Raw genomic sequence first — 11,114 nt, forward strand, 5'->3', positions numbered from 1 at the left:
TGCTTGTGGGGGACTATATAGTAATGGCATTCATTAATTTTTATGATAGATGCAGCAACAATTCATGCACAAACGGAACTCATGTGAATTTGGAATCGATCAATGGTCCAAGTCCACGCACTCAGTGCTTCAATTACAATAATTAATTTTTATTAATACTTAAAAATTATCAATACACATTTTAAAAAAAAAAATAAAACAATTCAAACACACATCATTATATATATTAACCTCTTCAAAAATTTGAGATTTAGTACTTTTTAAATATTGTATAAGAAAATCTTTAATAACTATTCAATTATAAACTGAGCGGTTATTAATTGTGTTACTTGATACTTATTAAATGATATGAGTAGAATTAAACTATTCATCAGATCCAAATTCAACTAGAATAGCTAAAGGGGAGACTAAAAAATTGAAAAGCCCTACGTGATCCAAGGAAGATGGAGATTAGGCATAACATTTCAAATTTTAATTTTTAAATAATAAATTAATTATAGAAAATTTCAAAATATAGGAAGAGATTTTTGAGGCATACGAATTATTGAAGCAAAATTTACTTAAAATAGAATAAATTATACGAATCTAATTTCAGGCAATAATAATAAATATAATAAAATAATACGTGTATATTTAAAAAGAGAGTGGGTGAAAATAAAAGATATATAAATATAAATCTCTATAAATATTCATGCACACACACACACACATATGCACGCGCATAAACTCACAAGAGTGTGTATATATATATAAAAGAAAGTGGATGAAAGATTGGGAGTGGGTGTGTGCATTTATTTATGTTTGTAATTTGTAATATAAAACATATTGTACGTAAGTAAAAAAAGGGGGAAGAAGAGAAGGAAAAGAATAGATAAAACTTGGCGTAAGCCCACCCCCATCCCACCTAAACCTAACCTGAACACACACATTTCCACTTTCACAAATTCTCCAGCGGCGAAAACGCGGAGAGCAGGCGAGAGAGCGTGCGAGGGAGAGGGATTTAATATAGAGACTTCACAATCAGATATCTTCCAGGTGATTTTATGCTTTCAGATCATACTCTCACCGATAGCTCTTACTGCATGGAATTATTGTGTGTCTGCTTATAAGCTCAAAAAAAATGTAATTCAGAGTTTTTCCATGTGTGGAAGCATTGCGTGATATAATAAGTTTATCTAATTATATATTTGTATAAACCTTGTCTAGTTAGGGATATAATAGAAGTGCAAATTTTTCAAGGCTGGGAAACGATAACTCTTGGAAATTACTAAATTAGTTTAACCTTGTCAAGCTTGCTTGTTATTATATATGTGTCTTTGTATATGAATGTATGTAATGAAATCATAGTATATTAGTTTTATTTTTAATCATGTTGTAAGTTCTGGTTATTGTTATGAAATTCTGTAACAGTTCATTCTTTTCAAACATATTTGCCATGATTTAGTGAGATAATTTATTTTCTTTAAAGCTTGCTTGTATGTTCTATTGTTGGTGTTGCATATGCATATGGCATGCATTGCTGATGGGCTGAGAAGAAGAAGAAGATGACGACGACGATGATGATATCTATGTGATTGTGAACATGTTTGCCTCTGCTTTGCACATAGTGTTTAGCTTTTTTCAGAACCTCATTTCCTAATATTACTTGGCCAGATTTGTAAAGGGGAGTACGGGACAAAGACACCTCAAGGCCTCATTCTTCAATATTATCTAGCAAGGTTTACAAAAAGGAAAATGTAAGACAATAACACCTCTTTATTAGGATCTTTAAGGAGAAGGCCATAATATAGACCATTGGGTTTTATATCTTTGATCGGGTATATCTCAAGTATTAGAGATTTTTTGTGCCCAAGGTTTTCACTGTAAATGAAGAGTGAGCAGTTGAGTTCAGCTGCAACTTTTAATAGAGCTTTCGTCTTGTACAATTGCACTACTACTCACTACAAGAACGTCCAATTCATAGTTCATTTACCGATGTGATCATTAGAAAGTGATTCGCTTCCTAAATTATATTAAAGCCTTTCTTCTTCTTTATCTTATATTCTCCTATCCTTTTTATAATTCATCTTTAACTAAATCGCTTAAATCAAGGTAAATTAGTTAAAATAATAAAATTATTATAAAAATAATTCACTTTCTAATTTTATCCTTCAATTTAAAAAGTGTGATTTGATTTATTAAAAGAATTTTTTAAAAATTGAAACATTACACTTTTTTAAGAATTTGATTGAAGATATTTTTGAAATTGTGCATTAAAAATTATCAAAAATATAAAAAAAATTGTATAAAGTGTTGGATAGGGAGATGCAGCAAAAGATTAAAATTTTAAAATATCTATTCTAATATAAACCGAACGAACTTGTTTTACGTCAAGGTGAAAAGAAGAGTTAACTTTTTTTTGTGCTTCACCTTCAAATGTCTAGATTTTAGGAGCCGACAATGTAGATTTGCTCCCTCTACTGGTATCCTCACGAACAGCTCTCTAACTCGAACAGCATACTAGCGCTCCCAACATCTGTTCTTTTTTGACTGTTGGTTTTCCTTTCTCTAGGGTGTTTTGTAGCTCTCAAAGTGTTTGGCCGTCAAAACTTTTTTAACTCTCACACACATTTGAGACACGTCCCTATCTATATATAATATATAGATTAGGGTTTTCACCTTTCACTTAAAGAGCCCACGAAAAATACATGATAAATTTATCTTATAAATTTAGTCTATGATATCATATCTAATTTGAATTTGTTTCATAAATTCAAATTATATAACTGACATAATATTCTCTTATATCATGTTAGTTATTTAAATTTAGTCTATCACATAAATTTAAAACTAACATAACATAACATAATATAATATAGATATCACATATACATATTATATTATGTATATATATACATATATTTTGAAAATATATGTATATTATATATATATATATATGTTTTTAATTTCATATATCATATACATATATATACATATCAAATATATATATATATATATAAACATGAATATATATATTTCAATATATATATAATTATATTTTGAATTTTATATTTCATATATATATATATTTAAATATTTATTTGATAAATATATATATATATAATTCGTTCACCATAAAAAGCATTACATTCATTGAATCTAGATACATTCTAAATTTAATGAACTTGAAAATTATAGTTTGAGTTGGGTTATTCTTGTGTGCGATCTTATAAGCCCACATAAAGTTAGCAGCAAGCTAATTACGCTACTAGCTCACAAGTCATAAGTAGCTTCTAGCAAGACATTGTAACTACCCAATTCATATGGGGATCGATGATTTGATGTAACCTATCATGTAACCGTATTACATTTCTTTTGTCATGCAATATTTCGGTCAAGTGTGACACATGAAATTGTCATTTTTCTTTATCTAACCATTACTTTCTCGATCTCTAAGTGGATTGATTATAAATGAAAAAACCCTTTCTATTATAGTATAGCCATACATTTTCTCAGTCGTACTCATTGAAGAGCCCAATAATATATCTCAATTAATATGAGGGACAAATTCCATCTTGACCACTCATATTCCTCTGCATTAATATCACTAAACTCAATCACAACCTTTATGATCACCCATTCAAAGGTGACTTTTGACTAGGTCAAAGTTCAGTGGTCATCATATAGGAATTCATGATGATCTTATATCAAAGGACTTAGTGATATGATTACATATAAGATAAGCTTATAACTTGTACTATGCAGCTTTCTCATAGCATGTTGGTCCAATACCTCGAATCCTTTCAAGTGCCTACGACTTTGATTTATATCTCTATAATTAATCAAAGTTATACTAGTCTTATTCTAAAAAAAAGTTTGCTAATATTTTGATTTTCTAAAATTTTTCACATCTTTTCATATGTCGTGAAGAGTAATAAATATAATATTTGACTTATTCAAAACACATTCATTAATTACTCAATAAAGTAGGGGTGTAATTGAAAAAAAAATATAATACCAACTCAATGCCTTATATTTTGAATTAAGTACGGCTTCTAGAAAATTACTTAATATTATGATCCTGAAGGAGTACTAACATATTGCTTAATCCAACTTATTTTGTTTATGGCGAAATAGACAATCTAACTTCATTTTTTTCAAAAACAAAAAAAGCCACCTTATTGTTTCCTTCTTATGGAGTTTGATTTTTTTTTACTATTTAGATTTTTTTATTGTAAAGATGAGTATATTAGTGAAAAAATTGAATAATATTTAATTTATTTTGAGAATATTCAAAACCAAAATCAAGTTCATTAAGTCTAGGAAACCTATAAATATCACTATTAAAATATTTTCATTTGAGATTTAGCATAAGAGACTAGTTTCTTACAACATCATAAACTAATATTTAAATTTTTGCTAAGAGAAATGCTCACATTTAGTACTCAATAGACCGTATCTTCAATAAAATTATTTTCAATAGGAGGATATTTATTAGCAATAAAAAAATTACTTCATTTATGCACTTCTATATACTCTCTCCTTTAGTTTCTTGACTATCTTTAATATTGGTTTTAGGATCACAACTATTTTAGTACTAAGTAAAACCTGAGTATATGATAAGAATGAAATGGATGCATCTTTATGTGTATGATCAGAATCAAGATCTTCTAATATGTTTGGGGCTGAGATTAAAAAATATAGATACTATAAAACTTTTATAAATTTTTAGGGCTAGAAGTATATGTAACATCGATATAATATTGAGAAAAAAAATTAAAAATTGGGGGCATGGCTTATGCAGGTCCCCCTCCTTTCACCTCTAGCTATCTTCATGGGAAGAGAAACTTGATGCCCCCTCTTTTTCATAAAATAAGGCCCCATTTGTTACCTTGAGATCAATAAGTGGGAAAAGAAATCAAAATGAAATTCATGTTATAATGTGTTTGGTATGCTATAAATACAACTCTTTAGAATCCTAATTCCTACAAAATAGGCAGAATTGGATTCCATCATATACAAGATAGAATCTGATTTTATGATACTTTCATGCATTGTCTGTCTATTTTACCCTTTCCTCCATTTTATGCCTTCTTCTTCCCTGTGACACTTCTAGCAATGGTGGCAACAAGGTGACCACCAGCGATGACCACCTTTCACTGACATCGGACAACGACGTCCTCCTCTACAACAAGCTCGGTGTAAACTACAATGGGTTCCCTATGACACTACTTCTCTTTCTCTCTCTTGCACACAGGTTGACAAACTCTATCACCAAGGGTGACCCACCTTTTAGCTCTCCATTAACTCAAGTAGCTTCACACCACCATCATTGGTTGACAAATCCATCATCCGTTGATGACCCACCTCCCGCGACCTCTCCCTCCCTCCCTCTACTGCACATAAGTCACCTACCGACAACCCACCTTTGAGAGAGAGAGAGAGAGAGAGAGAGTGATTGATATGTAATTTCTGCATTCGCTTGACTACATAATTAAATGGTGAGTGGAAATTTATTTTATTTTGAATTTGAAGGGGCAAAAGAACCTAATTAACGTGTGGAATCAGTGCTTTTTGACAGCATCAAGGTAGAATTCTCCGTTGGCTATTATCTTCAACTCTTCATCCATAAGGATAAGTTCAAATTTTTCGTCTGGTGCCGAAGACAGATTAGTCCTAATCAAACATAATGAAGGAAGAGATCAACAAAGTAAATGACAATGGAGGCCCAAGAATTAAAAAGTGGGTTTTGTCCCAAAAAGTTGATTTTGACTTTTGCACTACCTAACGCTGCATGTTCATGGAAGATGATTTATAATGTTGCGCGTGGTTTTGTTTTGCATTCATTGCTACCGTACATCACGAGGCAGTGTCTCCTTGCTGGTTCCCCCCCTTGTTTGACAATAAGGAAAAAAAAAATAATCAAACAATAATCCTTATTATTCTTGTAGTTCTATCTATAAAACATTTTTAATATGTTTTACTTTTATAATTCATTAACTTTGTTTAGAAATTAAATATTTTTAACTTTATTCCTATTAAATATATATTTTAACAATATATTTTTTCTCTCTAACATTCAATGGAGAGAAAATAACAATTTTTTTGATGAAAATTTAATTAAATGACTTATAAATAGAATAAAAAATCTAATCTCTCTTCTTTATAAATAATACCAGGGGAAGTATATATTTTGATTCTTAATTTAATTTAATTTAATCTTTTCACTTCATGATTTTCTAAAGTTATTTCTTATAATTTACCCCTTTTAAATTTTTTAAAGACTGATTCCAATAATTAAAAATGTAAGGATGAAATTCAAAATAAGTATGAATAATATGAGACTGAATAATTAAAATAACTTAATATTGTGATAATCCTAGTGTTGGGCCCGAGAAGCATCCCAAAAGAGGGAATAACACAATTGGGCCACCCAAATGTCTAAAAGAACATATAAATGAGTGTAACGTCACATTTTAATTCAAAACCTTAAGATGTTGAGTTTATAAATTTTTTCATTTATACTTCCTCTGTTCAAAAAATATAAGCATTTTTAACTAAATTTTATCCTAATAAAGTAATTATTTATTTTCAAACTAACCTTATCCTTTCATATTTACTCCTTATTAATAGGGTGTTTTATTATAAAATAAATATAAAGTAACCTATGCAGTAAAGGTACTTTTAAAAAAAAGTAATGATTATACCTTACAAAAATAAAATACCTTATATTTTTTAACATTCAATCCTTTAAAAAATTAATATTTTATATTTTTAAATGGAAGGAGTATACATCTTCTCAAGCTTAAGTTCATTTGATGTGGGGCTTTTCTCCACGCCAAGCTAAATTCATTCACACCTAACACCTCAACATTAGTCCCGTCTGCATCATGTCTTGATTTATCAATGCTTTCCTAATTCTAAACCTGCCACGTTGAAAATTCCAAAATAATACTTCCTCCGTCCTAAATTACTGGGCACTTTTAAAAAAAATTTTTCTATTTCAAAATATAAAATACTTCGAATAAATTAAAGTTTTATTAAATGCATCAATTCTAATATTATCTTTTCTCTTTCTATAATTAATTTATGTCCCTTCTCTTTTCAATATATTAAATTATTAGTATTTTTGAAAGTTTATATTTTTGTTTTGAAAAGATAAGATTGTTAGGTGTGTTTAATGAAATTTATTAATATATAAAATTTTATCTAAAAGTATTTTATAATTTGAGATGGAGGGGTAAAAACAACAAGAAGTTAGCTGGGACTACTCATATTTCATCGCCCACGGCATTATACAATCATCGGAAAACGATTCGCCCCATGGATTCTCCAAACTCTCTCTTCTTGCTTGCCTTGTAATCCTTTTGATTGTTAGAATCAAAGCGTCTTGTTCAGACACAACTTATGCACCAAACAGCACATTCCAAACAAACGTTAATCGCTTACTTTCTTCCCTTTCCTCCAACGCCAATCAAATTGATGGATTTTACAACACCACCGTGGGAGAAAACGGCGACGCCGTCCACGGCCTCTTCCAGTGCCATGGCTCTGCCACCGTCCAAGCCTGTCAAACATGTGTTTCCGACGGAATCAAAAAAATCCTTCAGAGGTGCCCCAATAATACAAGAGCCGTCGCTTGGTTCGAAAACTGCTGGTTACTTTACTCCGACGAGTATTTCTTCTCCACGATGCAAGAACAACCCCAGCAAATTGTTGTTAACGCCCGCAACGCAACAGACACGACGAGCTTTATGAACCTGTTGGGTGAAACCTTGACAGTGGTTGCGAAAGAGGCGTCGGAAGGGGGAAGCAAGAAATTTGCAACCAAAGAAGTAAAGTATAGTCCTTTTCAAACTCTATATACTCTGGCGCAGTGCACGAAGGATATATCTGAGATTGAATGTCGGAACTGTCTGGGAAACAGTATTAGCAATTTGCCTACTTGCTGTAATGGAAATATTGGGGAGTAACCCAGAAGCCCAGTTGCGTTTTAAGGTATGAAGTCTACGCCTTCTACCAAGACTTTCCTCCGCCACCAGCTCCTCCGCTGCAATCCACTTCCCAAGGTAACAATCATTTCTTCAATCATCCATGTTAATCTACTCATTTAATTAAATTTCGTCCCCTAAGTAAAAAACATATTTGAATCACCAATTCATTTATGTCAACATGACTAACAAGTGACACGATACTCCCTTGGGTCCTATTTTTAATGAAGGGTATATATTATATAAAATGATGTTGGATTCAGAAATTAACAAATTGTAGATATTACATAAATTTTTCATCCATTAAATTATGTGAAATCTCTCAAGAACAAAAATATATTTTATATTTCAGTTTGATTTTAAATTCAATAGAACACCTTCGATTTAAAAATTTAAGCGTAAATTGTATTAAAAAAAATTAAGGGTAAAGATATATATATATATATTGTTTTTAATAAATCATATTTTAATTTGACAATTTTAACTTTGGAAATTGATGTATAGGAAATTTGTGAACATGTTAATTGTTAAGGATAAAGAAAATAATTGTCCAATTTTAATAAAAATCCGAAAATATACGGAATTTGATTTTTTTTTTTATTTTGTGCAGATAAAAGCAGGATTTCAACTGGTACAGTCACTTCCATGGCTGTTCCAACATTTAAATTCATATTGACAGTCTCGCTCGGCAGCTTTGGTGCTTAAAAAGGAGAGCAAGGAAAAAGAAGCATACATCACTTCCTATACAAACTGGTATGATATGATTATCAGATTTCGTATCGAACTGGATGCACTTGCAATTTTCGCTTTACATGGAAGCAAGGAAGTTCCTTTGATTAGTAACATCACAAAATTAATATACAATGAACAGTCTTCATATCATCGTTTAAACATGTAATGTTGGTGTGCTTCTATAGTAAATAGAGCTCTAGTGCAAGAAATTAAAGACATGCGTAATTGATCATTTTTTGTGTATGGTTATGTAGTTGAGATTTCAAGTGTAGAGTCCCTACAATTTGATTTGGATACCATCAAATCAGCCACAAACGACTTCTCAACTGATAATAAACTAGGACAAGGAGGATTTGGCGAGGTGTACAAGGTATACATACGAGTCTATTTCACCAATGGAAATCAGAATCCCTCTTAAAATCATCAAATTATTATTTATTTGTTCGCAAATGGGTTTTAATAGTTGGCTATTTTATATGCAGGGTACTCTTCCTGGTGGACAAGAGTTAGCTGTGAAGAGATTATCAAGCAATTCCAAACAAGGTGTAGGAGAATTTAAGAATGAAGTTGTTACGATGGCAAAACTTCAACACAGAAATCTTGTGAGGTTACTAGGATTTTGTTTAGATGAAGAAGAAAAGATACTTGTCTATGAATTCTTGCCCAACAAAAGCTTGGATAAGTTTCTGTTTGGTAAGTTCTGCAGAATTATGTTTTGCATTCAGGTACTCGTAGGTTCACTTATCCAATCATATAATTTTATAAATAATTGGTTTGAAGTTTTAACTTGAGTAAGGATGTGAATCTAATTTTTTATTTTATTTGAATATGCTTCTAAATCCTTTGACCATATGCAGGACCTGAAAATAAAGGTAAATTGAATTGGTCAGAACGGTATAAAATTATCGAAGGAATTGTAAAGGGGATGCTTTATCTTCATGAAGACTCTCGACTCAAAATTATACATCGCGATCTCAAAGCTAGTAATATACTTTTGGATGAAGATTTGAATCCAAAAATTTCTGATTTTGGCATGGCTAGAATTTTTGAAGTTGATGAAACTCAAGCAAGCACAAGTAGAGTTGTCGGTACCTTGTATGTTATACCTAAACCAATTTTTCATTCCAATTATTTGGTATCATAATTTATAACAAACTAGAGAAACAAGATTATTTATCATGTAATATGGTCTCATTTGCAGTGGCTACATGGCTCCAGAATATATAATGCATGGTCATATTTCAATCAAATCTGATATATATAGCCTTGGTGTCCTAATTCTGGAGACCATTAGTGGTGAGAAGAATACAGCTTTCTACGTATCAAGTTATGCTGAAGACCTACTAAGCTATGTAAGTAGATTATCAAAGTAAATAAACTCAGATGGCAGCTAGAGAGATATATCAAATCTCAACTCATTAATTATATATGATTTGATTTAATTTCCAGGCTTGGAAGCTGTGGAGGGAAGGGACGCCATTAGAATTGTTGGATCCCAGTTTAAGAGATTCTTGTTCAAGAAATGAAGTTATTAAATGCATTCATATAAGCTTGTTATGTATCCAGGAAAATCCAGCACTGAGACCTACAATGCAATCTATTATGGTAATGCTAAGTAGCCACTCTGTCACCCTATCAGACCCTCAAGAGCCAGCATTTTTTGTTGATCGCCATAGAACAGACTCAAACAATCCGACCATTTCTGAGAATAGTTGGGATCAATCTACAAGCAAGTCGGTGCAACGGTCTGTGGATGAAGATCCAATTACTGATTTGTATCCTCGCTAGTATCTTTTTTTTTTCCCACCTAAAATACTCAACTTGTTATTGTATTGTCTGTCAACTGGTACAAGTTTGAAACTGGCGTGGTGTTGTAAATAGGTGTAGTATCAAGAAAATAATCAATGCAAGTTATTTGTGTTTTTTACCTTTTAAGCGGAAATTAAAATAATGAAAGCTTGTCATACATATCTTTTACTCACTGATCAACGATGTTTCTGACTCTGCATCAATGATTGCCAAAGTACCATTCATTACACATATTATATTTGAACAACTGTATGTAGTAATGGAGGAACAGAAATCAAAACAGGATGTATAGATCTGACTTATAAACGAATGTAAAAGGATATTTTAATTAACAATTTGATGCTTAGAAAATTTTTATATCTTTTCTGAGGCTTCTATGCAACAAGCACAGAGATTATTGCTGAATATATATGTTCATCTCTTTTGTGGAAGCTCGTGCGTGGTGAAGTCTCGCAAAACTAGAGATATTTTCTTCTCTTGTAATGTTAACCATACTAGACGCATTGTATTGTGGCACGATCTGTTCAAATTAATCTCGCGATATATAATCTTCCATATTTAACAAACTATATTCATCGCCATAAGTTGTGGGTACATAACTAC

The 11,114-nt window shown here is 31.2% G+C and overlaps 1 pseudogene; it reads left to right on the plus strand.

The window, feature by feature from the left end:
- The first annotated feature begins 4,770 nt into the window (after positions 1-4,770).
- LOC129286094 (cysteine-rich receptor-like protein kinase 44) lies at positions 4,771-10,638 on the plus strand (annotated as a pseudogene).
- Positions 10,639-11,114: the final 476 nt, after the last annotated feature.

This window comes from Prosopis cineraria, unplaced genomic scaffold (assembly GCF_029017545.1).
Source record: "Prosopis cineraria cultivar Desert tree isolate PC_DT_omini unplaced genomic scaffold, ASM2901754v1 PC11, whole genome shotgun sequence".
Classification (NCBI taxonomy): domain Eukaryota; kingdom Viridiplantae; phylum Streptophyta; class Magnoliopsida; order Fabales; family Fabaceae; genus Prosopis; species Prosopis cineraria.